The 26656-nt window shown below is 35.6% G+C and overlaps 1 protein-coding gene across 1 annotated transcript in view; it reads right to left on the reverse strand.

Annotated features, from left to right (window-relative positions):
* The window catches only part of CSMD1 (CUB and Sushi multiple domains 1), a 1092711-nt gene that overhangs the window by 618390 nt on the left and 447665 nt on the right, over positions 1-26656 (reverse strand). The gene's annotated exons all lie outside the window — the stretch shown is intronic.

Genomic DNA, 26656 nt, shown 5'->3' on the forward strand with positions numbered 1-26656 from the left:
CAGAGACAATTTCAATACATACTAGAAAAAACTATTTCAAGGCAATTTCAGCTTTACTGGAAGACTTTCCTGCATACTATTGATGCAGGTAATGTTTGATTGGGTGTTTTGAATTAAGGTTATTTGCAATAATCCATAATCTCCGCAACAAAGATGGAATTTATCTGGGACTCAAGTAGTTTGCTTGTAAAATTACCTGGTTTTATTGAGGCTTCATACATTATTTAAATTAGTAGGTCTATATTTTAGAACCTGTAGAGATAGCTAGTGTATTTATTTCAAAATCCAGGCAATGTAAAGTGAACATCTTCAAAAGAAGGTAGTTTAAATTTTTACTGAAATAAATTTTAATTATTTTAAAATTTTAAGATAAGGTCTCAATATAGTAATGCTATTTATTGGCCTTTGGCAACTACTACTCCTAGAAAAAGCAATCTAGGGAGGGAAAGCAAAGGAGACTAAATTAGCATATGGAAACCTGACTTTCTGAGCATGCATGATTTTACTTATATGCATATGTAGGCAAGACATAACATATTTAATCTTGAAACTGACATACAAATTTAGACCCCTTTTATTTCCAGTATTTGTGCTAGAATTTGCTTTTGTCATATTTATTGTTAGTCAGTAAAGAAGAATGGTTACTTTGACCCCAATTAAGTATTTTTTGATTCATCGGAGAATTTGTATTCTTAGAATTTACCTAAAACAAATACCTGAAAGCACAGAATTATTATTCTTAATCTCTTCAAAAGGAAAATTAGCAGTTAAGCTTCCAAATTAACAAATGTAAATTTAAAATGTCTCTCTAAACCCATTTCAATTCTCAACTTTTAACTTTGAGTGTCATATATTTAACGTAATATCAGCTTAGTAGTATCCAGAATGTATTTGCGTGAAAAAGTTTGATTTCTTACTATGAAAAATCACTGGATGCCTTATATTGTGATTGACAAACCTGACAGGCAGAAAATATTGAAGCTATTCAACACAATTCTGGAGCGGTTTCTGTAGCACAAGTTGCAGCATACACCAGTTACAAGGATCCATTTTCACATATATATTCTAAGCATACTCCCATTCAGGTACACCTACCAGCTACACTCAGATGCTGGAAATCACTCCAGCCAGCTGTGGATCAAAGGAACAGTTACAGAATTTCTTATGCTACATTAGAATTTCTAGTGAAAAACCCAGACAAGAAAAACCAGAAGTGACTCTGAAAGAATAAAATATTACAGCATTGTTATTAAATTTAATAGACCTAATATGACTAAATTCCAGCAATTGGTCACTCTTGTTCACACAGTCCCAGGATGGTTTTGACAAAAGCCAAACAGCTGTCTCCAAACTGCATCCCCAAAGGTCAAGACTTATACAAGCCAAGGAATTACATTAATACAAGGCAATTCACAGAAGGTAATTTCAAAGTGTTCACCCTGCTTTGGAGATGGACTCATTTTATGGGAGAAGCCACATGTACCAGCTGGTCTCAAAACCAGATAAAAGCTTCAGAAACTGTCTTCAATCCTAGAATCCTACAATCCTAGAATGGCTTGGGTTGGAAGGGACCTCAAAGATCATGTGGTTTCTACCCCTCCTCCACCGTGGTGGATTAATATTAATATTCTAATATAGTGGTATTCAGAGGTAATAGGAACTCTGAGGAATTATGAGATAGAAAAGTTCTGGTATCCATTGTTTCCTCTTTGTAAGTCATCCTTACTAAAACAAAAAATGTTATTAAATTAAAGAAAGCTTTGATGATCCACACTGTCAATCTTTAACACAGCATTTAATATTGTTATTGGTACTTCACACTCTAAAAAGTTGACTGGCAAGCTTCCTTTCCTTTCAAAGTAAAAGGCATGAAAGAATCTATCATGAAATCATGCAAAAGAGATGGATCTCTTGTAATTAAGAGCAAGTCCACCCTGGATTTTTACATCAAAACAATCATCTTAAGCTACACTTAGAAATCAGCCAGAGCACTGAAAGGAGTATAATGTGATTTCTATAAAACTTCTACTTAATGAACAAATCCACAGTGGTTTTCAGCACTTAATTTTTTTCTAAAGTACAGCATTCTCAGTAGATGAAAATTTGTTACACACAGCTTGCAAGGCTTGAGAAAAGGAGATGTGATCTTATAGCTGCAGGTAGATTTTGCAGAGACACTGAGTTGTTCCTCTTTGATGTCTACTGTTCTCCATATGTTCATGAGGACAGGACCTGGACACTACTCAGTGGGAGCTTTGCGTGCAAGATCTGATCTGTCAGCAAAATGGGAAATGAGAGCAGTAAACACCTTGTCCCTTTGACAGGTAATGGTTATGCCTTTAATGACTTGAGCCACGCCTCAGTACTTCTCAGTGGAGTGAGCAGATCCATCCAGACAACTGCAAAGCAATGAGACAGCCAGGTAACTCTGCTGCTCTCTGAACCCCTGGACTAGGACAGGCAGCATAGCCTTCACAAGAAACTGCTGACCTGCACCTTAAACTTGCTTAAAATCTACTCTCTTCTTCAGCTTACCTTCTTTAAGAAGATTTTGTGGCAGCCAAACTGTTTTAGAATTATAATTTACAGCACTATTCTCCTTGTATGCTAATATATCATACAACTTAGCATAGTAATTGTTACTTTGGTAAAGAGCACATGGCAAAAAACCCCAAACATTAAAGTATTTCCTCTACTTCTTAATTCATCATAGATTTACATTTGATGCTTTCATTTGCTATAGTGATACAGAAGTGAATTATCATTGATATTCACTTTTCCAAGGAATTATAAACTATTATATACTACATCCTGCATGATACAGAAAAAGCATTAATGACAAGGCAAAAGTTGGCTAGCAACTCAAGCAAATTGTTTGTTTCATAGAAAACTGCACTATAACACCTACAAAACACTATCTAATTGAATCGCTCAGTCAAAACCAGAATAATTTTGCTAGGTCTGTGCAAAAGATAAATGAATCTACATGAATCATTAAAATAATATGATATAGTACTACTTGGATCTAGTTGATATTCACCATAAATCAATAGCAGTAATCTTATTCATTTACATTCAATGCAGTTGAATCCAATGAATACAATATTTAAATGTATTGATTGTATCTCAATACATGAGATATTTTATGCAAGTATTTTAAATGAGACACATATGTTTCCCTTGCATTCTCTTGAATCTCAAGAAAGATAGATAACCATGATCAATAAAGTAAGATTAGCTCAATTCAATACTAAGGAATTTTCAATACCTCTGTCCAGAAGATTAATATCTGGATATCATTCCAGCAGTATGACAAGGCTAAAGTACTGGAAGCCAAGCTCTAAACAAGGACAGAATTGTGCTTTCTGCATTACTGCTCATGTTGTTATTGAGTCTTGTGAAAGACAAATTTTCACTGATTCACTTAGCTTCATTACTTATGTGAATTTACAAAGCATTTATTAATATGTGTATTTGTGTGAATTGCCAACTACTTTTTTAGTTATCCACAATTATGCACTCTGTACCTTCCAAAAAGTTTATTTCCTACTCTTTTTCAAAAATTATTCCCTATATTTTTTGAATACAGTATATGTCATATTAATATACCAACTGTATAAACATATTTGCCTACTTTTTTACTAATATTGTAGATAAGCATTTAAGCAACAAGGTACTATGTATTTTACTAATGAGTAATAGTTTACTTGTATACACAGTACATGAAGAAGCCTCTTCTGCAGACTTCATCCACATAAACATATTCTAGTCATGTAAATAAGTCCCACTGAAGGGAGTTCAAGTAAATAATGTTTAATATATTTAATATTATAATGTATAATAATATAATGTTTAATATTATAATGTATAATTTTATAAGAATAGGAAGACAAGATCTAGAAGGTAATTGGAAATTTTATTCATGCATTAAATATGCATTCTGTTAACTTGGAACTACAAAACTTTCCAAATATATTTGGCACTTACCCAGCAATCTACAGACAGTCTGTTAGCAGAGACACTAAACACAATATTACTGACATATTGACTAGCCTTCTACACCCTCCTATGAAATTTTTAAAATGCTTTACCTGTGACTGCTGGTCACACCTAGACAATCTACTTCTTTGAATGAATAGAAAATGCAAATACCAAAAACCTTCATAAACAATACTAATTTCATATAATATTTTGAACACACTGCTGCTAGCATTAGAATTCCATTTTTGAATAATTTTTGATGATGGAAAGTTTTGTTTTTTCAAGTACTATTTATTTTTTAATTCAAATGACTGCAGATATATCAATTTATATTCTAAGTTATGTATAAATATTAGTAACCAAAATGATTAATTGATAGTGGTGGGACTTTGACAGAGGAGCCATGTTGCTAATTTTTATTGAAGTCCCAGTAGTCTAAAAGAGGTAAGAACGATGCAGAATTTTTTTTGAGCTATGGATTTTAATACATGTTTTAATACATGTAGTATTACTACTTCTGTTTAAGTTTAAATAAAGCTTTACATTATATTAGTGAAGCAAGCAAAACTTAAACACAGGCTTACATGTTACAATGATTCAGCAGCTGTTCAACTGTGCATAGTGTTCTCTGTTACAATATTGAAAATGATGTCACCATGCAAGGATAAAATAATTATGGTATTTATGGAATAAACAATACATAGAGTACTTGACATCCTTCTTACATGTCCCTAGTAATAAGAACTACTGTACTGTGACACTATCCTCCCCCTCCCATTTTCCTCACAATACTAACACAACAATTCTGTCAATAACCGCACCACAAAAGTGGTTTCACATTGAAGGTTGAGTATTACTCTTTCTCCCAGCATAAAGGAAGATCTGACAGTGTATAGGCTTGACTGTAAAAAAGGCAGAGGGAAGTGGGCAAGCCAAGGGGAGCAGTTTTAGCCATACATCTCCAACCAAGTGCAGGCTGTTGATGAGAAGTTGTGAGGGGAGCCTTATGACCCTTGCTTATGCAAATTCTGCTTCAAGCTCTAGCTCCATCCACCCCCTGCTCCATAAGGACCTACAGTTTCCAAAGACCAGATAAACAAAAGTAAGCATATATTTGGAAATTTCTTTCATTTCATATCTTATATTTGTCTACATTTAAAAATGCATTAAATTATTTAAAGAGAAAACTGTAACTAGGAAACAATGCGTGCGTCTGCTATCATCAATATGGCAACTATTGTATATTTTAAAAGTAGAATGATAGTTGAATGAATTTACAGAACCTGTTTAAACTTTTCCAAAAAAAAGAATATTTATTTACAAAACAGGTGTACCATTCAGGAAAGTACCTATTGTAGATACTGCATAAGTACATAATAATTACTAAACACACTGTTTAATATAGTATGCCTAAATAGTTAATAAAAAGCAAAATTAGATGAGCTTTTCTGAGCTATGGAAATCTATTTCATTTATGAAGATCTGTAACAATTGCTAGATGGCATTTTAGGTGATGACAAATATTCTAATGAATATTTGAATATTTCTGACAGAAAATCACATTTAAAATCTGTGGCTCAATCTGCTCAAAAAATAGCTTTTGTAAGAAAAGGAACTTGAGACAAAGTATCTTTTTCATGAAAATAATTTTTATGTAGTTTCATTTTACTTTAAAGTAGAACACTTTGACTATCAAATGTGACGTGACTGAAAAGACTTGTCAGATTCCTAATGGAAGAACTGCCTAATGTTATATTTTACATAATTGGTTAAATACTTTTATTTAAGAGTAGAATTGAGAAATACTGCAGATTTACTATCTCAGTTCTATACTGTTTCACTTAACAGTACTTGACATAATTTTTATGTTTTGAAAGAAGAATGAGTGTTGCCCTTGAGTAAAATTCAAATCTAGAATAAAATCTATTAGTTTTACAGTGGCATAAAAAACATATGCTTTAGTAATGAATTTAAAGATACATTCTGTTTGCAAATGAAGACAGATCAACAGATTATGGAGTTAGCTGAACATCAATATACTTCACAGCGGGTTTTGTTTTCTGAAGAGCTGAGATTTTGTCTTTTGTTTAAGCTTGCTAAGGATTTAAGGCTTACTAGGCAAATATAGGGCTCAGTATCACAAAGATTATTTAATGTTAAAGTGTTATTTAATGTTCAATGTCAAACTGTAAAAATGAGAAAATGAATTGAGAATTGTTATTTATTTCACTAATTGGGTTTTTTAAACTTTCTTTTTCATCAATTAAGCTTTTTTTTTCTAGCATATATGAGGAATGATGTTTTTCTGCTTTAAAAAATTACTAGTAAGATCCTACCCTACCTATTTGATTCATAATGTGAAGGCTTTAAGGAAAACACTGGGTATCATTCAACTCACAACCCAGTCAAAGGATCTGAAGGACTGCATCTATAATAGGATTCAAAATATATTCTAATCACAGAGGAAATAATCACCCAGTGGGATTCAGTTCTTACTTTAATTATAGAAAGAATGCTTTTTCAAGAATAGGTTTTACTGAACCAATTATATCATACAGCACATTTGGCTCAGTTTCATATGGATTTCACATTAAAATAAGCAGTAGTTGCAGTGCCTTGATATATGCAGCCATTTGTACTTCATGATACGTGCCACAGACTATTAAGCATCCCATAGAGTCTTTAGAATTGCTCAAGGAGATGCCTTATAGCAAATGGCCATAAAAGCAAAAAAAAAAAAAAAAAAAAAAAAACTGTCATGGACACAAACTGGGAGAATGTCTCTGAATTTGATTTCCAAAAGAAAATATGTCCAGTGCTGCTTACTAAACTGATAACAAAGAAAAGACAAAATCCATTTAAGAATAATGTTTAGTACAATAAATAAATCATTTTACAGGCAGAAAAAAGAAACCTTAAGGGCATCAAGAAGTATGAACTTTGGTTTTCCTAGTCTTAGATATCCCAAGAGCATCCAGAATCAAAACATATGCATGTATAGGAATGTTCACCTGCTGTATATGCTACAAGTCTGAATCTCTGAGAGACTGAGTAATCGCATTCTTTCTCAGCATCTCATTTTCCTTTCTATTTTGGCTTCTATCACAAACTGTATGTTCACTCGCTTGTATCACAGCTCATATTCTGCATGAAATATTATTCATACTTTTAATAAAAATCAGTATATGAAAAACATTCTTAATTCTTTTCATAAAAAATTTTGAAAGGAACACATAAATTCTAACAAAAAGAAAGGAAGATATGCCTGTTGAATTAAATAGTTGTAGCAAATAAAGGTCAAGTGGTGTTTGGCAGGGGGAGTAACAGACAAATGTAATAAAGAAGACAGAACAATAGTTAGTCTTTTCCCTTTCCTTAGATTTCTTTGATCTAATACGCATAACCACCACCAGTTAACAAGTCTCTGTGCAGAACAGGTCTTTCTGCAATACACTTGGAAATGGATGCATCCCACCAATCTTTAAAAGCAGCTTATGATTCCAGCTGTGAACCACATCACATGACTCTTGAAGCTCCATCATGTGTCTGGTTTTTCATTTCTGTGTTTGTGAAGGCACATCACTTCTAAAGTTCATTCTAAAGGCACCATCATTTGAAGCACAATCCTTGATGAGGTAAGATGATAACCTTCCCTATTACACAACTTACACATTTCTAGTACTACTTCCTGATCATCTTATTTTGTCTATACTTAATACATGCTTGTAGGCATTCATACAAATACATAAATGTCTAATGCATGAACACTTACAGTCAATGGCAAATAGAAGGATATTAAATTCCAAATATGATGATCAGTTAAATTTGTTTAGCTTTTACTTAGAAGTTACATTTCTTTCTGTGATCACAAAGGGAATGCAGTCACTTCATCAATGTCATCAAAAATAGAAGTAAGATATCATGTATAGTAAATAGTAAAGAAAAATTGAGAAAAAAAATCAATTAACTTATTTAAGATCAGATTTTTTTTTAAATTTAGTGATGAAACTAATTTTTAACTAAAGGATTAATTCTGGTTGTATTTAAAAGACTGTAACTTCACAGAAATTATAATAAAATCTGGTTTGAATGGAAGACAATCAGAACACCTTAGATTTGCCTCTTCATGCTCTTGTTGCAATGAATTTACATTTTAAATATCACACTTTAATCCAGTAATTACTTAAATAGATTATGATATTTGAAAAGCAAGCCAATAGAGATTTAAAGGGAGACCCTCTAGAAATGTGTGTTTAATAAAGTGGCAGAAATAATTAAATACGTTGCCTTTAAATTGATTTATCAACAGATTCATTAGCTTAAGCACTATGGCAGTATCGACGTGTTGGTTTATTTTACACTCCTTATAAAAAGACACTGCAAATAGGACAGGCTTATGAAAGAAAAGAAGCAGAAAGCTACAAGAGTTATCTTATAATTACTTTATATCAGTTAAGTCATTCCTTGCATATGGAATGTCTGTATATGCAACGAAGGAGCAAGGGGAGGAGAATGATGATGTGGCACACTCCTTCTGGTGTCCTGGAAAGAAGATTCTTCACAGACCTGAGGAAACCATTTCATTACCACTATAAGCTTTTGAAGACATTTACTCAAGATTAAGTCTATACTAGTTTGGTGGAAGAAATACTTAGGAACAGTTGAACAGCATCTGGTTAGCATCTGAAAATAATGTTCATACTTTATGACTACTTCAAAAAGCAAAGGGAAGCTCTGTACTTGTGGACAATAGGAAGGATCACCTCAGAAGTGCACTCCTGATCCAAACTAAAATTGAACTCATTGAAAAGAGGTATGAGATTTTCAATACATTTAAGATTTATATGCTTTACCTTTACAGATCATTTACAGGGGTTAACAGAGGTCTTTCTAAAGCCTGCATTTTACAGAACTATTCACAAGGTCTCTTGAAATTATATGCTTTGTCATCAACTGCCATTAGACATATTGTGAAATTAATTTCATAAGTATATAATAATTTTTAAAGCATACAAGCATCCTTAAAATATGTTTTGGATTCTTCAGTAACTGGAAGACTATCCAAATGTCATCCACTTATCTTTTTTTATTTTTCTATTTTTTTTTTCTTTTCTTTTCTTTTTTTTTTTTTTATTTAGGTAGTTCAGATCTTTTATACTCAAATTATGGAAGAATTATTGTCTACTGGAAACATAATGATTGGTTCAGAAAATTCTCCTTATATTAATAATACTATTTTTGAGGAATTCACATGTGGATTCACATTCTGCAGGATACAAAAAGAATGACAACCTTATTGCAAGAATGACAAATTTGTGAGTAGAATATTGTCTGTTCTTCATCCATATGCTACTATTTTTTACACACTTGCCCTTTGTATGGCTGCGTAGAAACAGGATTACTAATTAGTAGGGAAAAAATCTTCATGAAGAACTCAGAAGACTGCTATTCCTTATTGCTCACCTTTGAAAAAATACATGATCATTTTGTATTTAAAAGTAACCATGAAAAGGGCAAAATATGCCCATTAAAGCTTCATGCAGTAGTTTTCTTATACTAGGAAGTGTTTGGGGATGAGATGTCATATAGATTCCATCAAGTGATATATACTGTTACACAGTGAACTACTTGGACACACAGATGCTAAGTAGCACCCATACGGTATACAGGCCATATAGACCATGTACTGATTCTATCACAGAAAATAATTTCATCTCCTTGAAAGAGTGGATGAAGTCTGCAATTTGGTTTCTTCAAACCAAAACAACTGGATGTTTCCACACTATCTCTTACAGCCTTACTAGACAGTACCCCTCCAACTTGGACTACTCCAGTTGCCACTGGTAAATGTTATGGTCTGGATTGTAGACAGGTAGCCTTTAGACTTTTGAGTGGGCAGGTCATGTCTATGTAACACTTCAGCTTGAATGCTCCACAGCATAACAGCTATATCTGACTGCTAAACATCTCAAAAAAAACCACAAGCCTCTATAGAATTATCCTAGAGGTTTTCTGTGCATCGCATTCAACTGTCATACAGGTAAGTAATTAGTACTGCTTTCTTTCCATGAACTTATATTCCTAGGTTTCTTGAATGAAAAGGACTAGAAAATACTTTATTGCTTCCAAGCTGGCCAGATAAACTAGTAACTCCTATATAATTCTGCCCCACAGATTGCAGGCTGGGTCCCCAGTAGTGCTATTTCTTGAGATCTGGCCTGGCTGTTCCTAGTAAAGTGGTCCAAAATTCCCAGTCCTCTGCTAATTAGAGGGGTGCCCTTAGAAGCAAAGACAGAAAACATACATGCAGCAGTAGCTCTCTGGCCATACAGAGAAACACAACTTTCCCAGGCATCATTCTTGGAAAAGTCTGCGAGAAGATCAGAGAAAAGAACGAGAAACAATTCTTATCTTAACTTGCTGCACCTGTTGTTGTGAATATGTGGAATGTGTCATGGAGATTTGTTTACCAAAGGGTGGTTTCTTAATTAGCCAATAGTGAGTAAGGTAAGTAAAGGACCAATGAGGTCCATGTGTAGCAAGCTATGATATAAAAGAGCAATGGGTTTCTTAATAAAGTTACATTGATCAGCCTTCTGTGAATCATGGAGTCTATGTACCGTGTTACCCAGCCGGGGGCCCCTTGCAGTGATACATACACGCCATCCCTAGTGCCAAGAGATGCACAACACACTCAAGTTGCCCAGATCTAAGGAGTCATCTGCAGTGTTGTGGTTTAGGAATGCTATTCCCCAATTCTCCCACTAAAAAGACCATGAACTGCTCCCCTCACCCCTGAGTGGGAGGAACAGAAGACAAAGACCATGGGTTGAAATAAGAACAATTTATGGGAAATGGTAATAATAAGAAAACAAACAAAAACAGCAATAATATTATGACAAAAGTGCACAAATAAAAGATGATTCACATGCAAAAGTGCTCACCATGGACCCCAGACAACAATGAACAATGGTGGCCAGGTTCCCCACAGCATTACTCTTTGCTCCACTGGAAAACCATGCCTTTCATCTCAGAAGCCTGAGTCCCTTATCCCTACTCCTAGCAACTGATGTGAGGTGGTAGAGAATAATGTCCTACCCATGTCTGCATGGCTCTAGGCTCTGCCTACTCATGGCTACTGCAAAAATTAACTCTGTCCTGGATAGAATCAGGACATGCAGTCTTAAGGTCAAATTACTGCATCTGGATGAGTTGAACATACTCATTATTTATCTTGATGTAAGTCCTCGGAAAAAAGTACTTATCCAAATGCCATATAGATATGGCGTACACCAAGGACCTAAGAGCCCTATGAACCTTGTGAATGAGCAATGTTGTCTCAGTAGACCACAGTTCGTCTGGGCTGAAGATGAAAGGATTTGAACTAGAATGAGCAAGAGGAGTCACAGGGTATGGGCTGGTGTGTCTGAGTGTTGCAAAAGACATCTTACCGCTGCCACTGTGCTGTCATGTCTTTGGTTTACTGTGACTGAATAATCATGACTTTTACTACTGCGAAGTTTTTTGAAACTTCTTTGGGAGCTGTAATTATGTTACTTTTGAAGAATTACCCATTTACTTTACAGGGTGATTGATCATGAGGTTTCTACATACTTGGTATTTTTAGAACAGAAAATAAACAGCTTAATTTGATCAAGTCTTAAGAGCTTTCAAGTGCATTTTATTCAAAATTACTAGGTCAGATCCTGCTCTCAAATCTGTTTTTTTTCATACAGGTTTGTACCTATCTTGTTAAAGAAATTGCTTGAGGGAATTTGATAGCGGGAAAAAAAAACCCTGAACCTGAAGTTTAGTACAGGTATTCAATTCAGATACAGGTGAACAATTTTGGAGATAAAATTTTAACCCTCTGTCACTATCTAGATAAGAAACTCACAGAAAACTCACTAAAACATTATTTTAGTAAAAGCCCTGTCCTATGGTAGTCATATATGTGTCACAAAAACTATGAAAAAAGTTACCAAGTCCAAGCCTCTTGGTGGTGTTATCTTGATCTATATCCTTGTGAAGGCAATCAGAATCAAGCCATGTCACCATGAAATGAAAAATTACAGTGAAATTCAAAGGTCCTTAATAGTCTGCATGATTCTACTACTTAAATTATGCTAAATTAACCTCCAGAGTATAAGTCCTCTTCTAAGAATAGAAGAAACTTTAGATATTAAAAAGGGCAGAGAAATAAATATGAATATAAGGCACTGTAAGCTTTTCCATATGTATCATTCTGTAATCACTCAGAAAAAAAGCACCATCAAAGTGGCTTAAATATTTCATATTAACAGTATCTAATACTGTTACAATTTATTTGAAGTATTTATAGAAGATGACATAATTCCTAAGAACTAAAAAAACTCTAGGAACTTCCAAAGCCAACAGAAATTATTCTTCTTTTTTGCTTCATTCATAACTACTTCAGTGTTCCCACTAAAATGAGAGTCAGATAATAAACTTTTGGGAAAATTAGTACAAAATTCAAAATCCAGCATTAAAACATGGCAGGACACAATCAAGTGTTCAGTGATCAAACGAGCACCTTAGTTACTGCTTACTGACTAAAGTTAATTGAAATGTAAACAAAGAAATAGTCAGTAGTTTCAGCATTCAGGTGAGGGAAGCCCATGGTACCCAGGGAACCATGGCAGTAAGTAGTTCTCAGAATGCTCCAGCACATAAAACAGGAAGGTGGAAACAAGGTTGTTATGTGTGTGCTGATGTTCATGTGAATAGCATTTACCTGTTCACTAAACCATGGACTTCTTTCCCAATGACCATGATTCTCAGCTTCCTCATTATACCACGTGTGATCTTTCTATTTTCAGGAATGAACTCAACAAAAGAATTTTTATACCCACCCATACAAGGTCTAAAATAGGGAAAAGTAAAGTTTATTAGTAAGATTATTTGAATGATTATATGATGACAGCCGTTTGGCTCATACCTCTTTGTATTCACTGAAATTCTTAAAGTGCCTCATGTTTAGGATTTTTACCAAATTTTACCATTGTCCATTATGTTACTTTTTCTTAGTTCAATTACGAGAACCAGAATTTTAATTGAATTTAATTACAATAAGACTTTTAAAGACCTACACCACTATGAACTTAAGGAAATACCCCTCCATAGCAGACTAAAATGTTCTGTATCTGATGTTATAAATTTCCATTTAGTTACTTATGTAATCAAAAGTTACATATTTATTCTGCAGAGAGCAAAGAAAAGCTACAGTACCACCAGAAATCTATTTTCTCAACAAAAACCATCTAATACAAATTACTTCAATACTTTCCAAATACAACTGCTTATATTATGAAATTAAGACAGAAATTAATTATTTTAAACTATGCTAGTTCTATTCTGTATTACCTGTTACATATTATAAAGACCTTCCAATTGGTCTTATTATTGTACAGGCTTATTTTTGAAGATCACTGGCATTCTAGGCTTTTTGGGGTTTTGTGTGGTTGGTTAGGTTTTTATTTCTCTAGCTCATGTTTTGTTTCAATTACATTGCATTAGGACCATATAGTTTTTGAAATCTTGAAGTTCACTAATCTAGATTAATTGATGGAAAAAAACCCAAGATTTAAAGCTATATAAGGTCAAGCAGAATAGCTATTTCATTGAAAATGGAGCTCTATCTTCAAATAAAATAATCATTAAAAGAGTCAAGTATTAGAGATAACCTTAAGATAACTCCAGTATTTCCTTCTTGCAAAAAACAGACCCAGTGGAAACATTATTTCATTAACTTAATGCAATATACCCCCTATTTATGTTGTTACTAGACATATATTGAAATACTTGGGGGGACATTATTTGGAAAACAAGACCTTTCCAGATGCTATTAAATTAGCATTGTGTCTTAATTTATGTCTTTACTATCCACCATACTGCAAACACAAAAAATCCACACAGAATAAGACACATTTTATGAGGACTGTCTCCAAACTGGACTGTAGGTATTTTTAGCCAAAGATGCCACAAAAGAAAGTAAACAGTTGATACTGAAAAGTAGTAGTGAGTGCGGAAAAAGGGCTCAGAGCACAGGAAAAAGGAAATGGTAGTTCTTTTTCCATCACAAAGAAAATCCCTGTTTAGAATTATTTTGAACGTCTCTTCATCTGCTGCTTAAAAAGCTGCCCTGAGAAAATAAATAAACATTTTGATCTGAATTGTGTGGTTACTTGGACCTCTCTGGGAAGTAAATATGGTTAATAGAGGAATAACATTTTAAAGACAGATTGCATGGAACATACCGGAAAGTATCAAAATTTACATTAAATGACCTCAGTATCAAAGTGACAATGGCATATGGAACTACATAAAATGACCTCAGTATCAAAGTGACAATGGCATATTGAACTAAACTCAGCCAAGAGACTGAGATCCCTTACTTTGTTTATTTCATTATCTATTTACATTTATTTTTAGATACTTTTCCCTAAGTTTACTGAAAGGGTTATAGGCTTGTAATTTTGCACCTGTCCATAAAGTGGGACCAAGAGTATATTCTTCAGACATCACTGAATTTTAAGAATTTCTGACCTCAGCTAAATTCATTTCAGAAACTCCCTTTAACTTCTTTTGAAAGGGTTGGCTTTATTCTGCTTCATTGTGAAATAACAGTGGAGGTGAAAGGTTCTTTAACACATTTCCACTCCTGGGTTCTTTCAGCCCTACTATTGCTTCTTTTCTGTCTTTCCTCAGTAAATTTAGAGTTCATCAAAGTATAAGACTAACAGCACTGACCGAGTTAAACAGTGGATCCAGTCTGTGCAAGTTTCTTACTCCAACTCTGCTAATTCACCCTTTTCTCTTGACCTGCAAACTATCTTGTATTCTGTTCCTTGGCCTCTCATGTGCAGAGACTGCCAATCATATCACATTTGCAGTGTTTTTTATAGGCTGGAAAAAAGGATCAAGACAAGGTGACACTTCCCAACTAATTTTTGCTGCTAGGTCTCCTGTGAAGAAAGTGATTTCTTTTTTTTTATTGGCTCCACAAACTTTGGAAATGATAACAAGTTCCTGTGAATTTTTCATTCAAATTGTAGATTTCTTCTTTATAGAAAATTTTCCTCAAAAAATTCCATTTATAAAAGCATCTTTCAAAGGAAATACAGACATTTTATGATACTTCTTTTTATTTTCTTTTGCCCTAGGGCTTTCTAGACACCTAAATAGTTCAATAGCAATTAAAACAGCTATGTTTAATTATCTAAGCTTTCAGTCAGTAGCATGCTGATAGCATGTTTGTGCATATTTGAATATTATGCACAAAGCCCAAAATGTTCCTTTTTTAAACATGTATGAACAGGAAGGGATTTACCTAAGATAGGGCAGGATGACATAAAATAGAAATCATAAAATCTGCTATCCAACTTCTTCTGCCTATCCATTAAGTACTGAGTGAGAGGGTTCTAGCCCTGAAGCCTAATTTTTCCTCTCTCATAATCTGGGTAGTGCTAGCAGTGTTGCATGACTGAGCCAAGAGTGCAAGACTCATCTTCCTGCCCACCAAGCCAGACTCAGGAAACTATGCACACCTCTTCTTTTCCACAACCTAACCAAGAAAGCTTGAGTCCTAAGGCATAGGAAAGGTTTGCTGACTGTTGTCACTTGATGAACCGAGTAGGTTCCCCCACTCATATCAGGATCATAACCACCAATGTACACTGACAGTCACAATTCCTTTTTGGAAGACAGCTATGTTGTAGTGCTCCCAAGAATGGTCAGCCAGCCCTAGATTTCAGAATTCAGATGACCAGAATGAAAACAAATAAGACAATTAATTTCTTGGGATACTGCTTGTCATGTTAGCTCAAAGACAATTCTATCTAGTTCTGTCCTAGAAATCAATGTCTCTAAACCAACACCATTCATAAAATTCTTTCCTGTGCATACTTAATCATAACTATAACAGGCTGAATAAACAGACAGTGAGGTGGAGTGGAAGTTGTCTTGATCTCCAGGCTCAGTATGTGATGATATGCCACACAAACTCTAGATGGAAGTCATGGTGTACCCACAGGGTAAATACTAGGTCCAGTCCTGTTTAACATCTGCAAGGATCTGGATAATCAGGCAGAGGCTACTCCTAACAAATATGCAATCTTGGACAAGGGGCTGATTTACAGAGGGTCAACACTCCCATCCAGAGAGATCTTGACTGACTCATGAAGCTCAACAGGAAGAAGTGTGAAGGCCTGCACTTGTGGAAGAATAACCACATACACCAGTACTGGCTGGGAGCTATCTGCTGGTAAGGGGTCCTGGTGGACAAAATGCATGAACCAGCAGTGTGCCCTTGTGATCAAGAAGGCCAGTGGTGTCCTGGGGTGCATTCAGAAGAGCACTGCCAGCAGGTCAAGGAAGCTGATCTTACATCTCTAGTATGCCGTAGTGAGGCCACATCTGGAGTGCTGTGTCCAGTTCTGGGCTCCACAGTACAAGAGAGACATAAATGTCTGGGAGTGGGTCCAGTGGAGGATTACAAAGATGATTGAGTGACTGGAGCACAAGGAAAGACTCAAGAGCTTGGCCTGTCAGCCTGAGAAGAGTCACCTGAGAGGGGAACTCATCAATGTCTATCAGTATCTGAAGGGAGGGTACCAAGGGGAAGAAGCCAGGCGCATCTTGGTGGTGCCAAGCAATAGGACAAGGGGCAATGGGCAATAAGCATAAACTGATGCACAGAAAGCTCCACTGAAACATGCAGAAGTTCTTCACTGTGTGGGTGATCATACACTGGAACAGATTGCCCAGAGAAGTTGTGGAATTTCCTTCACTGGAAATATTCAAAAGATGCCTAGACACACCCCTGAGTAACATGCTCTAGGGATCCCTAACTGAGCAGGAAGCCTGGACTAAATTACCTCCAACTGTCCCTTCCAGCCTTACACATTCCTCCCCTTTATTCAACACTGGGAAGACCATACCTGGAGCCCTGGGTCCAACTCTTTGCTGTCCCTTACAAGAGAGATATGGACACACTGAAGAAAGCCACTAAGATGATTAAGAGACTGGAGCATCTCATTATTAGAAAATGTCAAAAATACTGTGATTGTTCACTCTGGAGAAAAGAAGGCTCAGAGGGATGTTATCAGTATATAAATATCTGACGTGAGTGTGCAAAGAGGTGAGAGACAGGCTCTATTCAGGGGTGTCCAGTAATGAAATAAAATATAATGGGGAAAAACTGAAGCCCGAGAGTTGCCATTCTGAACATCAGGAAATGCTTTTTACTATAGTGAGGACTGAGCACTCACAGAGGTTGCCCAGAGATGTCATGGAGCCTCCTTCCTTAGAAATATTCAAACCCCCTCTAGACATGGTTGTGCGCTACTGGCTCTAGGTGGCCCTGCCTGAGCAGGGGCGTTGGACTAGATGACCTCCAGAGATCCCTTTCAACCTCAACCACTCTGTGAACTGATGTTTAATAAAGGCATACTGTACCAAAACCCAGGTTTTTTTCTATACTGATGTAATACGTGAGTGATAACAGTGAAGAAAAGTAGGAAGACAGTCTTTACCAATTTTTTCCTGCTTTCAAACACACAACAATTCCAGTTGCATTCATGAGGTGAATTTATAATGTGTTTCTGCTAGAAGCAGATCCCAAGATTTAGAATTACCTGGCAGTATCTGCCCTACCTTGCAGAGCTGCATCTTCGAGAGTCAAAGACCCTCTTTGTGTTAGAGAGACTTTTATAAGTCTTGGTGAAAATTGTGCTGATATTACTTGGAACACAAAATATTTTGATATCTAAACTTTGAAACTGCATAAGGAGGCTCCAAAATTTCACCAAGCAGGAAGATTTTAGAATTCCTTCCCTGTCAACTATAAGCCAATCTACCCTAAAATAAAGGTTTCAGTACAACAGTAATAGGTGATTACCAGTGACTCCACAGAGCAGAAAGGAGGCAGTGAGAAGAGTACTTGTGTAGACACACCTCCTACATGATGCACCCTGCAGCATTTGATGTTTTTGTTCTCTAATCTGGCTCAAAGCAGAAAGAATTTACAGAAGAGACATGAATTTAAAAAGAAAACAAAAGAAAAATGAAGGAAAACAAACAAACAAACAAAACCCAAAAAAACCTCCCCTACTAAACCACCACAAAAAAACCCAAAATCAAACAAATAGCCCTCACTCCAACCAGCCAACCAACCACCCAACAAAAAGAAACTTCAACCAACGCTGTGGTATTATTAGATTTATGTATGCAGAATTAGTGATAAACAGCTGCAAAAAGAGATGATTGTAAATGCTAAGACCGAAAGGATGTGTGACCAATACCAGGTACCGAGGAAAGGTACAAAACCAGAGACAGCAGTTAGCAGCACTTCCTCAGTATGTAACACTATCTTAACCCCAGTAACTTGTACTTGAGAAGCTTACTCTGCCAAAGACCCTAATGGATTTCTCTTCCATTAACTCTGTCTTCCTTTGAGCTTATGTAAATTTTTAGGATCCTTAATATCCTTCAGCAGAAGTTAACTTAGCAATCACATGTTGCAGAACAGTCTTTCTGTGTCTTATAAACTGCAATTTCAGTTGTGAGTCTGGTCTATGTTCCCTAAGTATTTCTAACAAAACAGGTGATTTCACTCAATCCAGCTTTCCCTATTTATTTTTATCTCTATTTATTATTATCTCTATTCTCTTTCCTTTTTATTGCTAGTTGTAGTCTATGGTCTTTACTCTGATATTCCCCTTTATGTTACTGACCAAAGCATGCTAATATACCCAGATATTTGGGGGTTTTTTGTCTTAGAATCCAGCCCCATAGATTTGATAGGCTTATTTTCTACAATATTATTAGTATCTGTTGTTGACATGAATATGTAGACTCTATCTGTGACCAGGCAAATAAGGTTGAAGAAAGTCAAAATACCCAGAAGTCAGGCAAAATTAGTTTCCAGAATTGCTCAGAAAGTGCTTGCAAGACTATTAGAAATTTGTAATTTAAATAATGTTGGAGGAGTTAAAAAACACTTCACATTCCAGTATGCGTAATTTCTTAACGTTCATTTATCTATAATGCCATGTGTGAAACACCTAAGTTGAGTACCATGTCTGCTACTGAGGTGAAAACCAACAATAATAATTTAGTAATTCATAATGATCCTTTGAATCACATGGAAGTAAGTGGCTTGGGTAAGGATTCCTTAGACAAAGAAGATACACAAGACAGCCCTTAGAAACTAAAGAATAGTATTACTCTCTTTTCACTAGTTCATTAATCAGCTTCAGTCAGAAAAAACAGCCATGCTAAAACTGCCATTAATAAGTCAACAAAACAATACACTGACATCTGGTATTTGAGTGGGAGATCTGTGCTCCTGAATTAATGCTACAAATCTGACAGTATGTCTGACTTCCCTTATACTTATGCTCTGTAGAGGTCTCCTGCTGGTATATAACTCATTAGTTCAAAGTTTTAGTGGTTTAAGCTTACTTAGGCACATTGTCAAGACTTGTAAGCTTTGGCCATCACTATCTTAAAATCCAAGCAGAGTGAGTTCTTTGTGGATGCACGGTCACATCACATCACTGTCACACAGCACCAGACAATTTATAACAATTGACAGTTCTTCTATTAAAAAAGGCTTCTACTGGAACACAAAAAAAAAAATATTCCTGGTCAAGGACGAGGTATGCTGGCAAAACTGTTTAAGAAATTCTTGCATGATTGGAGGATTTAAATAAAGCTACTTCAGCCATTACTAATGACCAAAACACTTCAGGAAAATGTTAGGTACAGATTAAAATGTGTTTGAAGCTAAAAACATTTAGCTCATGTGTTTCATTTATATTACTACATAAATCATATAAAAGTTCTGTGAATGACCTGAAAATTAAGACGTTCCTTTCAGTCTCCTTAGATGTGTTTAAAATATCTTGAGAACTTAATAAAAGAATCAAGATAACACAATGAGCTCAATGTCTCTTCTGTCTCCCCCATTGACTTGCCTCCAAACAAAATCAAATAACATCTGCCAAATGCCAGCCTGTTCAGCTTGCTAATGAGTTTAAAAATTCAGAGTATGACCGTTGCTCAGCAACTGATAAAGAATACCAGTCACATGGTGCTATAGTTAATATACAAGAGACCTTTACCCCCCATTTTCTAAAATTCTATGAAAAACAGATTATCGGAAACACTATTTTTTTCAAGGCAATTTACTGGCTGCTTTTATAGCACTGTGGTGTAATTTGTTCTAATATTCAGGAACACCAGTATTCAGGTGACTGAAAGGGTGCTCAAGTTTTCCAATCACATATCTTTTAGTTCATGCATTTGCAGTTCAGTTGTTTGCTGACCATTTCAGTAGATAACCAGAGCCAAAAGCTGAAAATGCTTTAAGCTTCAAGAACATGCCAGTGAATTTAGCTGACAGGCTGTTAAGCTAAAACTAAATTGAAAACTATAATCAGAAGTGGAAGAGGGGGATCAGAGGACTTAGAAACCGTGATTTTTGCAGTAGAGATGTAATCAATCTCAGAGAGAAAAAGACAGGAGGATAACAGTCTCTGTGTCAAGACTGTTTCCTCTTTTCCTCTGGTCTGCTGGAAAAATCTGAAATTGGCCATTAATCAATCCATCAATCAATCAGGCAGTAATCATCAGTCACAGAAGGTTATAATGTGAAAAAAATTAAACAAAAAGAGACACAATAGTATGTTATTCTACCTGACACATGAAAGAAAGGCTGCAGTTATGGAATCCTCTTTGCCAGATGAGACAAACATGCCAAAGCTGTGTAATTAACTACATTGCTATGTCTCAAAGGAGTTTATGCAGGAGGTGATTGGTGAGAGCCAGTATGGCTTCACTAAGGGCAGATTGTGCCTGAAAAGGATTGGTGGCCTTCTGTGGTGGTTTTACAGTGTTAGTGTATAAGGGAAGATCAGCTGAAGTCATCTACCTGGACTTGTGCAAAGCATTTGACACTGTACCACTCAAGGCTTTTTTCTCCAAAGTGGAGAGACAACAATTTCAAGGACGGACACCTTGGTAGATAAGGAACTGGCTGGATGGTTGTACTCAAACATCTATGATCTGTGACCCAATGCCCAAGTGGAAAGGAGTGACGAGTAGTGTTCCTCAGGGGTCACTACTGGGACTGGAGCTACTGAACATTTTTTCAGTGACATGGACAGTGGGATCAAGAGCATCCTCAGCAAATTTGCTGATGGCACCAAATTGTGAAGTGTAGTTGGCATGCTGGAAGGAAGGGATGCCAGACAGAGAGTTCCTGAAAATTAAGCTGTGGATGCCCCATTCCTCTAAGTGTTCAAGGCCAGGCTGGATGGGGCTTTGTGCAATCTGGTGTAGTAAAAGTTTTCTTTGCCCATGGCCAAGGGGCTTGGAAATTGATGATATTTAAGGCTGTCTTCAACCTAAACTATTCTATGGTTCTGTGGTTCTGAGTTTGAATACATTGCTTTCTAATGTGCTAAGTGTCTATATGAATGTAATTAGTAAGTACTAATGGTAAAATGTATTAAGAAAAGTACTTAATGTACTTAGACGCTGTATTAACACAGAACAAGTCTAGGAATTCCAGGATTGTATTTAATTCAATGCTTAAAAAAGAGAAAGCTCACCAAAAAGTGGCAACTTGGAAAATTAAATCTTTCCTGACAGCATAGATTTTTCATAAAGAAACTGCATTGGAAACATAGTGCAAATGCACACCATCTCTTTAGAACAGACTGAAAAGGCACAAAAGGACTGAAAAGCCCAGCTAACTAGCAGGGTAAAGAAGGCTATTAGATACAGGAATGCAATTCAAAAAAGCTGAAGCTGAGTTTAAATGGAAAAAATAACTCTGGCAGATAAGGCAGACTGAAAAAAAAAAGTTTTAGAAAAAGCTAGTAAAAGAGTTTCAGAGGTAATAATAAGTCTCAGAGGTAATAATAAGTCATTTTTTTCAAACAAATCGAGATCAGAAAGCCTAACAGAGAGCCTGCAGGTCCTCTTAATGAGCAGGGTATAAGAGGAACACTTAGAAAGGACATGCAATTGCACAGGAGCTAAATGACTTCTTGGCATCAATATTCACTTTGAAAAAACTGTGGAGATTCCCACCTCAATACCATTTTTTGCACAGGGGTTCATCAGAGAATCCATCTAAAACTAAAGTGACTGTAGAAGAGATTACAGAACAAGATGACAAAATTAGCAGCAGAACATCAGCAGGATAAAATGCTATACTCAGGATTTAATGGTTACCCCTTGAGTTCTATGTGATTTAAGAATGAAATAGCTGAATAGTCATGTATGGCAAATGTCAGGCCATTTCCCTTAAAAGAAAAGTGTTCTGTAGAAGACCTGTGGAATGGCAAGCCTGTAATCCTGAACTGGCACTGGACCAAGCAGTGGAAACTATGCTAAAGGATAGGTTTAATGGACATTTGCATAAATATTAAGAAGACTCAAGATGGCTTGACTCTTGGAAAATCTCACCTTAACAAATACTGGTTTGGTAAGTATTTTTTAAGAGGTCAACAAAATCTCAGTAATGCACAATTCCTTCTGTACCAGCAATAGCTACCCTACAACTAGAAGTATTGCAACATTTTGAGAAAAACAGGAAATTGTAACTGAATTTATTTATAAATATAAAAATGGCCCTCAAGCTGCTAGGAATATTCACTGATCCATCTTCCCTGCCTAAGAAAATGAAGTTTGATACTGTGACTTTGCTTGGTACAATAATACTATTTTGAGTAGTTTTGTCAATTTTTACAGGCTTTTTTTAAGAAATGAAGCTGAAATCCTGCAACTGTGGCACCAGATTTTGAAGATAAAATTAAGGCCTTTACAGATTGCAAAGGTGACATACTCTACTAAGATTTTATTAAAATTATATGTAATTTGACATCATCTTACCATTAAATCAATCTCAAACATGTGTAATGAAAATAAAAAAAATCAAGGGAAGCATTATATTTCATCTCCCTAATTCACACATAATTTACCCTTATTTTACAGGTAACACGTTTTAACTCTCTCTATATAAAGCTGAATATAAAAAAAAAAAAAAATTGAAAATATCTCCTGCTAACAAATCAAATATGCACAATGATCTAAAGAAGACTTCGGACTACTGAAAAGGATTTCATATGCCTGTAAAATCAGTTGCCACAATAAATCAGGTTTGACATGTCCTTTGCAAACTTCTGGCAGAAATAATTTTTTTCCAGAGAATGAAGTGGTTTCTTTTCCATTACATGTCTTAATTCCTTCATTCTGCATTGCACTCATACTGTGCTTTGTCCTCTGATCGAGATTTTTGTCCAGAGACATGATCTACCACCAATTTTATAGCTCAGTAGCACCTGTCATCTTCCCTAGGGCCCTGTGGTGCATTAAGGCAGAAGCTGCTATGATGTCCCTAAAACACAAACACTAGTGACAAAAGCAGAAAAGATTGCAACAGTTTTATTAGAAAATAAATAAAAAAAAACCAGTTAATAGATAATGAAACAAAACCCAAATATAGCTTTCCTATGAGTGGAATTCCCATAGTAAAGAAACATTTGGTCATTTGGAAATACAGTTAGTTTGATGCAATTTAAACCTTCAAATCTAACGTCTCTGTAGGTCATTTTTAATGAAATAGATCCCCATAGAGATCAATCTTGCCTATGTGAGACACCTACATTAGGATGAAAAGAAGCTCATTCCTTTTCATGAGCTCATGATGACTAGATTAGACTTAGTTGTCTTAAATTCTTTGTTGTCTGAGTTAGATTATATGAACAGCAACCTGAGAAAAAAGGGAGTTTGTGGTTACTTGTGTAAAGCTCACCACTTTTAGGTGCAAGTTTCATCAAGTTTTAGACCAAGCAATAAAATCCTAGCTCTGACCAATTTAACCCAATGTTTCATCTGGGTGCAATATTTTTTCATTCACTAACCTAAATTAAGTTAGGGAAAGCTACTGGCCACTACTGAGCTGTTTCCCTGTGGCACCTTGTGAGTGGCTGCCTTGAATATTTATGAAATTACATTATGTATTAGAAAATTAAAAGCAGGTAGTATGTCAAAATGGCAGATAATAGTTTGCTGCATTTATTCAGCAAAAGGGAAAAAGAAAAGACCTTTCCAAAGGTTTTCTACCATTACACTTTAAAAGTTCATTTGTGGAAGATTTCCTCCACATTTCTTTCCAAACAGTTGCAAAATACAGAAAAATAAATGTCAATAAGTGTCAATTTCCCCTGGACGAAGAAATACCCAGTTAATTGGTCTCAGAAAGATTATCAAAACCTTAGAAAACTCAAGGAAACATTATATAAGATCACCCTCCAAAATCTTATAACAAATTTACACGCAGAAAGAACTCTGTGACAAATATATTAAAAATGCTAATATTTTCCCCAGATTTTAACATAACTTCATAAACTGGCAATTTCATCTGTAATCTTATGTAACTATTTATAAGAACACTGTTTACATGCAATGCTACATCTGCTACACATTACCTATTTTTAGATGCTTTATCTACTAAGCTCAGAGAATTTTACAGTAATTCAAACACTTTCAAGTATTTGTCTAAAAATTGCGTAAGCATCTTTGAAAACAGTATACAGAAATTGCAGATAACTTAAAATGACTTCCCAACGGCTGAAGCTTGTAGAGCATACAATGCACTTTCTCTTCTAGGGATGACTATCTTTCTCCACTCCTTTTCATGAACACAAACAAGCAATACTTCAAGCGCAACCTCAGGGACAGGGCCTACTCTGTCACGATTACCGAGGAAGCCAAATGCAATTCTGATTCAGTTCTGTAGCTTTCTGCTGGCTTGGCACAGGAAAAACCATGAAGGGAGCAAAATAACAATACTGCTGTTCCAGATATGTGAATAGAAGCTCAGTTCTTTGGATGCAAACCTCGCTTTGAGCGCAGGAGGATCTGAGCAGCATCCAAAGAGGGAACTACAGTAACCTTGTGTCAACAGCACAAGGGCACTAGCAAACGGCAGCCTGGAGAGGGACCCCTTTTCTCACCAAATCTGCTCTTGTGACTTCTGTCTATTCCTCTGAATATCTGGCTTCTCAGATTCTGACTCGGGAGGGTGGGGGGAGGGGGTTCTTGAAGTATATTTAAGAATAAAATGAAATCTCTGTATTGTGTAAAGGGAGATTATATGTCAAGTACAATTTTAATGGAAATGTATATATTCCTCTTCTTCAGTTTTAGTATTACTGCTTATCTCAGTTTTTATCTTCCTCATTTCTTCCTGTTCAAAAAGATTTGTAAGCTGAAGGCCTATGTTGGATCATTTCTTGTTGCTTTTTTGCACCTAATATTTTCTTAAGTGATTTGGATTATTTTTTAAATTGACTAATTTGAAATGTTTGTGTTCAGGGCAGCTGTTAGTTGTTTTTCTTTTGAAATATGAAGATATGAATGTTTTATCACTACACGCATATACCTTCAGGCTCCAACAGAGGTTGTGTGCAGTGCCTGACATCAGATCAGCAGCTTTCTTCTTTTCCTGTGTCCTGTATTGACCAATTGATACAAGGGTCAGTATAGCTTGTTTTGATCTAGAGGGAAGGGTTTTGTAGAACTGAGATCGTTTATGTACCTTTGGAACATTAGACAATACCCTCCCCCACACTGTCTGAACAAAAAAAATCATGCCAGAATAACAATAATAAGTGAAGAAATAAGATATCTCAGAGCACAATGTTAACAAGTTAGCTATAGAATGGTGATAAATTAAGCAAAATTTCAAAGAATACAAGTCAAAGGAAGTATTGATCTTTCATATCAATACAATCAACAATTCTTTCAGAAAAGTGTAAAAATCTTAAGATTAATTTTGGAATTTGTGGATAAAAGAGAAACATTTTTGTTATGGTCACTTGAAACATTTCTGTAAGCAATTGCAATGGCTATACAAGAACATAGTAGCAGTTAAAGAGTTGTTCCTTCATTCCTGGGACTGAATGCAAAATTTTTAGATGTTCCAAATCTCACTGGATTTCAAAGATTTAAGAACGCTGTTTTCAAATTATTATAAAAAAGACTGCATTGGGGGACTTGCAAAAGATTCATTAAAATATTGTCCAAATAGACTGGACAAGAGAAATGAGTAAAAAATTAGTCTTGGAAAGAAAGGGCAGGCACAGTCAGTACGTGCTGACTTGGATAATCTGCAAGGTGAGAAGACAGTCTGAGAACACACACACACACAAGTGCTCAAAATGCCACCTTGCATTGTTTTCAGTTAACACCGGAAGCTATAAAGCTCTAAGACTCCTCTCTTGCCAAACACCAATCCAAAGCATTATTATGCCTATGGGGTATAATTTCCTCTTCAATTTCAGTTTTCAGCTGTCCAGCTCTTCTCCTATTACCTAAAACATATGCCAGGTTTCCAGAAACAATTTACAGAGTAGCTGCACCATGGAAAATGTAAAATCATATGGCGACATAAACTGTCAAAATAGTTCTTACACTCAGGTTATTAATGCTCCCAAGATGAACACCACAAAGGTAAAACAACACTTTAGTGGCGATTTTAACAATTACCTTTTCCAACTAATGTGTATTCCACACATTCCATGTCACATTTAAATCATATGGTCTCTGTGAGACCTCATTGGGGTCTTCAACATCCTCA

This window comes from Anomalospiza imberbis, chromosome 3, assembly GCF_031753505.1.
Source record: "Anomalospiza imberbis isolate Cuckoo-Finch-1a 21T00152 chromosome 3, ASM3175350v1, whole genome shotgun sequence".
NCBI lineage: Eukaryota > Metazoa > Chordata > Aves > Passeriformes > Viduidae > Anomalospiza > Anomalospiza imberbis.